This window comes from Bos indicus, chromosome 14, assembly GCF_029378745.1.
Source record: "Bos indicus isolate NIAB-ARS_2022 breed Sahiwal x Tharparkar chromosome 14, NIAB-ARS_B.indTharparkar_mat_pri_1.0, whole genome shotgun sequence".
In the NCBI taxonomy this organism is placed as follows: Eukaryota; Metazoa; Chordata; class Mammalia; order Artiodactyla; family Bovidae; genus Bos; species Bos indicus.
Genome location: NC_091773.1, coordinates 21,138,126 through 21,143,958, shown reverse-complemented (window position 1 = coordinate 21,143,958; position 5,833 = coordinate 21,138,126). Strand labels below are relative to the sequence as shown.

General features: G+C 42.7%; 1 non-coding gene across 1 annotated transcript; it reads left to right on the top strand.

The window, feature by feature from the left end:
- Nucleotides 1–4,436: 4,436 nt before the first annotated feature.
- On the top strand, nt 4,437–4,508 carry TRNAC-ACA (transfer RNA cysteine (anticodon ACA)). The gene has a single exon. It is a non-coding gene; the product is annotated as a tRNA-Cys (tRNA).
- The last annotated feature ends 1,325 nt before the right edge of the window (nt 4,509–5,833 follow it).

Genomic DNA, 5,833 nt, shown 5'->3' with positions numbered 1-5,833 from the left:
TGTAAGTCAAATAAGTAGGGTGACAAAATACAGCCTTGACGTACTCCTATCCCAATTTGGAACCAGTCTGTTGTTCCATGTACAGTTCTAACTATTGCTTCTTGACCTGCATACAGATTTCTCAGGAGGCAGATAAGGTGGTCTGGGATTCCTATCTCTTTCAGAATTTTCCACAGTTTGTTGTGATTTACACAGTCAAAACGGAGAAGGCAATGGCACCCCACTCCAGTGCTCTTGTCTGGAAAATCTCATGGACGGAGGAGCCTGGTAGGCTGCAATCCATGGGGTCGCTAAGAGTCAGACATGACTGAGTGACTTCACTTTCACTTTTCACTTTCACGCATTGGAGAAGGAAATGGCAACCCACTCCAGTGTTCTTGCTTGGAGAATCCCAGGGATGGTGGAGCCTGGTGGGCTGCTGTCTATGGGGTCGCAGAGTCGGACACGACTGAGGCGACTTAGCAGCAGCAGCAGCACACAGTCAAAGGCTTTGGCGTAGTCAATAAAGCAGAAGTAGATGTTTTTCTGGAACTCTCTTGCTTTTTTGATGGTCCATCAGATGTTGGCAATTTGATCCCTGGTTTCTCTGTCTTTTCTAAATCTAGCTTGAACATCAGGAAGTTCGCTGTTCACATACTGTTGAAGCCTGGCTTGGAGAATTTTGAGCATTACTTTGGTTTCCTTTAATTCACAATAATATCTTGATGTTCAGATTGCCTGCTCTTTGTTGCAAAAATTCTGTATAACCTGGCTCCTCTCCCTGCCTCTTTGGAGCAGTTCCCTCAGGGTCACTTGAGATGCTGCCTCCCGGGTTTGAAGTCCTAAGAACGTCCACCAAATAAAACATAACTCTCAAATTTTAGGCTGTGACTATTTTTCAAGTTGATACTCTTCTTTGTCAATTTAATTCTTAGGCCAGCCACATGACCTAGAACTGTAGAAGGGAATATTTCTGTTTCCCAGCAGCTCCACAGTAAAAGCCATAGCCTGACAGCCACCGGAGGGGACAAGATGTGGCTGGAGCGCCTTAAAACCCTCCTCAGGTGACTCCAGTCCATGACCTGCCAGGTGTCTCCTTGAAAGACCTCAGCTGCAAGGCTCTCTTTGTCTTAACTGCCTGGAAACACACTCAAGTCTAGTAAAAAGTGTTTTCCCTGATCTTTTTCCTGAAAACAATTACACGTGTTGTATTAAAAAAGCATAACTCCAAGAGCATTTTTCATAATATTGTCTGTAATAGGAAAACACTAGAACCAATACGGTGGTGCTAGTGGTGCCACCACAAGAAACTTCCTGTCAACGCAGGAGACTGAAGAGGCACAGGTTACACGGATCTGACCCCTGGGCTGGGAAGATCCCCTGGAGGTGGGCATGGCAACCATTCCAGTATTCTTGCATGGAGAAACCCAGGAACAAAGGAGCCTGGAGGGCTACAGTCCATAGGTTTGCAGTCACACAGGACTGAAGTGACTTAGCAGGAATAGAACCAACACCAACATTATCAGTAGAGAACTACTGTGTGTGATTAGTCTACAAGGGGGCCTTTAGCATGATATTGAGTAAAATGTCACAATTAATTAAAAAAATATATTTAGGTTAAAAAAGTCCAGAGGAGGATTTACAGTATTGCTGTTTAAAATAAGATGTGTGTGTGTGTATATATATATATATATATATATATATATATATATATCTGTTTGTGTATTTATTAATATATGAAGTATGCATATGTATGTGTATATATAGGCCAACAGTGGCAATCACTAGGTGGGTGAACTGGACAATATTCTTAGGGATCATTGTCATTTGGGGAAAGTGTATTCAACATTAAAATACTTTATATTTTAAAAATCAAACAAAACTGTTATTTTTGTAATATAAGTGAAAGTGTTGGTCACTCAGTTTGTGTCCCCATGAACTGTAGCCTGCCAGGCTCCTCTGTCCATGAGATTTCCCAGGCAAGAATACTGGAGTGGGTTGCCACGCTCATCTCCACGTGATCTTCCCTGACCCAGGGATCGATCGAACCTGGGTTCCTGCATTGCAGGCAGATTCTTTACCATCTGAGCCCAATATATATAACATAATATAAAACAGTGAATTAAAGTTTGGCAAAATCTTCTTGGGTTCTAAAATGCTTATAGTGGGAAATTTACAAGCGAGTCGGCAGGAAGAAAGCAGTTTAGTGTGAGATGGAAGCCATCAGCTTGTGTAGAGGGTTCTGATGTCTAGATTTATCAGAAGTGAGCATAAATTTTAAAAGGAGAAGAAAATTCTTACAGAATGACTAGATACTTTTTCTAAAGATTAGAGTAAAAATCTGTGTGTAATAAGATTTCTGAGCCCTGACATTTATTGAGGCCATATAGTTGTATTCAATACAACACCATTTTAATTGAATGGAAAAAAAATCGTGAGCATCTATTAAAGTTTACTGTAACTATACTTAAATAAACATCTTGAAAGAAGGGCTTATTTAAGAGTCTACATTACACTGGATAAAGCATGTTATTGCAAGGGGATTTAGGGATTATAAAGATAAACTGCAAACCCAGTTTTGAACTTTTATTATTGCAGAAGAAAATACAGAGGAGGGGAAAATGAGAACATGGAGAAATAGAACCTCACCTTTTGCACAGTCATGATTGTAAAATAGAAAATTTGACAAGTTTTAATTAATTGACAAAATAAACCCTAGATCTCAGGCCTAGGCAACCAGCAACCTACCTTGTGTCTCTCAAGATTTGCTTATCTGGACATTTTCATAAATAGAATCATATATGATGCGTCCCTCTGTGACCAGTTTCTTTCACTTGGCATGCTCTCAGAGTTCATCCACCTAGAGGCACCCATCAGTACATCATTATTTTTATTGCCAAATAATGTTCTCTGGTGTAGATATGCCATATTTTGTTTATCATTTCATCATTCAATAGACATTTTGGTTGCTTCCACATTTTGGCTATTTGCAATAATGTTGCTATAAATATTTCCCACAGAGTTTTTCAAGGACTTATGCTTTCATGTCTTTTATTGGTACATTGTTGCTGTTGTTGTCTAGTTGCTAAGTCCTGTCCAATGCTTTACGACCCCATGGACTGTAGCCTGCCAAGCTCCTCTGTCCATGGGATTCTCCAGGCAAGAATACTGGAGTGGGTTGCCATTCCATCTTCCAGGGGATATTCCCAACCCAGGAATTGAACCTGCCTCTCCTGCATTACAGGTGGATTCTTAACTGTCTGAACCACCATGGAAGCCCTTTGGTACTACCTAGCTGCTAAATTGCTGAAGTTGCTAATCCTGGAGCTGGTGTTGGTCAGAAGTTGTGCCTCAGTCCCTCCAGTCGGATGAGCTGGGGTGGGGACAGGGAGGACCCTGGGCTGAGCTGACTCCCGGGGGAGAACTCCCCTCCTACAAGCAGGACCTCAGTGCTTCTGGCTGCACAAAGCAGAAGGGAGCTTCTGAAACCCTGGGCTGAGAGGATGGGAAAAGCCAGAGGCCACCCTCCTGGGGTCTCAGGTTCTAGGGCAGTTTCCGGACCAGAGCTCAGGTGGGTGGGGGTTAGGGCGGTGGGTGTGGTTCAAACACCAGAGACTGCCTTCCTCCTTACACTGAATGGTTTTAACTGGATGATTACATACTCATGTGCTGTATGCACTCAGGATAACTTCCTGAGACTGTAGTTATTTTTATAATTTTCCCTAGTTAAATGGTTGATTTGCTGAGAGTCCTCCAGGCTCCTCACTCCACTGTTTAGGAAATCTCAACCCTCTGGGGCATGCTATTATATTAAACTGCACGCCCTACACTCCACGCCCTTTGGACTTACTATCTGTATCATGTTCTTCTGGTTTAATGGGAAGAGGATGCTCGTAATTCTGGCAACTGTCTGTCTTCCTCTGCTTGGGGTCACCTCAGTCCTGTTTTGAGGCTGAGCCCTGTACATCACTGGGCTCCACGCCCGTTGCAGTCCACTCACCCTGCTCTGAATGAGGAGGTCAGAGAGGAGGCCCCTTCCTGCAGAACTTCTCCCAACACTGAGTGGGTGGCCCTCACGCCTGGCCCCACACAGAGGACAGAAGGTCCCATTTTCACTGGAAAAGCCGAGACAAACATTATTAAGGGCTTTGCAGAGTCATTCTAGAACTTTGTCTCTTTTAGTTATTTTCATGTTTATTTTTACCAGAAAATTATGAACAATTTGCCCAGAAACATCCATTTGTTCTTTTTACATGGCATACAAAGTAATTCGAGACATTGTTATACTCTGCCATACCTAGGCAGAGCTCTAGGTTGAAGTAACTGATTTTTATATATGTTCACTTTCCCTCAGCTGATAAGGGCAACGGTTGTTAGATAATAAGGGGGTATGTTAGTGGAAAGTTTAGAAAGTGAAATTGTATAATTTTAAATATTGCTTTTTAAAGCTATATATCTCCCTGGTAGCTCAGCTGGTAAAGAATCTGCCTACAATGCAGGAGACCCAGGTTCGATTCCTGGGTTGGGAAGAACCCCTGGAGAAGGGATAGGTTACCCAGTCTACTATTCTTGGGCTTCCCTGGTGGCTCGGTTGGTAAAGAATAAGCTTGCAATGAGGGAGATCTGGGTTCCATCCCTGGGTAGGGAAGATCTCCTGGAGAAGGGAAAGGCTACCCACTCTAGTATTCTGGCCTGGAGAATTCCATGGACTGTGTAGTCCATGGGGTTGCAAAGAGTTGGACACGATTGAGCTACTTTCACTTTTAAAGTGATAGCAAGTCTTTTCTATGAGGAGAGCACAAAATTATTGTTTTGTAATTCAAGGAAAATAAAAATAATATAAAAATTGTCTGAAGGTTTCTTAAATCCTCCTGTATTGTACATTTTGGGGACAATGCTTTTTTCCTATAAATTACTTAGCATTGGAGATTATAATGTAGTCATTGATTGAACCTCAGGGAAAAAAATTGTTGTTGCTGTTCAGTTGCCAAGTCATGTTTGACTCTTTTTGACCCTATGGGCTGTAGCATACCAGGCTTCTCTGTCCTTCATTATCTCCCAAAGTTTGCTCAAACTCATGTTCATTGAGTTGGTGATGCCATCCAATCATCTCATCCTCTGTCACCCCCTTCTCCTCCTGCCCTCAATCTTTCCCAGCATCAGGGTCTTTTCCAGTGAGTCAGCTCTTTGCATCAGGTGGCCAAAGGACTGGAGCTTCAGCTTCAGCATCAGTCCTTTCAATGAATATTCAGTGCTGATTTCTTTGGCGATGGACTTATATGATCTCCTTGCAGTCCAAGGGACTCTCAAGAGTCTTCTCCAATACCACAATTCAAAAGCATTTGTTCTTCAGCACTCAGCCTGCTCTCACATCTGCACAAGACTACTGAAAAAAACCATAGCTTTGACTATACGGACCTTTGTTGGCAAAGTGAAAAAAATAGAAGCACTAAAATAAACTACCAGGATATACATTCAGCAAAGTAAACCCAAACTTTAGTTACATCCTACAGATGGCTAATTCTGCCTTCAACAGCCTTGACATGGAAACACTGTGATAGATGTGAACAATTTAATGAGTGGTAACACACAGCTCTCACCTTCAGAAATTTCATATTCTGAAAGGGCAGAGAGGAACACACAGTGAAACCTGTCATTAGAGATTCTAAGAAGGTGATAACGTGAGCGCATCTTCACTTTCATTCATAGCTCCAGTCTCTGCTGCTCCCACGTCTAGAGACACTCAATGGCGGCAGTGATTGTGTGTGAGCAAAATCAAGGTTCCTAAGGACCCCAGGCGACCCCACGACCCTCCAGAGGTAGGACCATCCTGGACAGTGGACACTGTAATGGG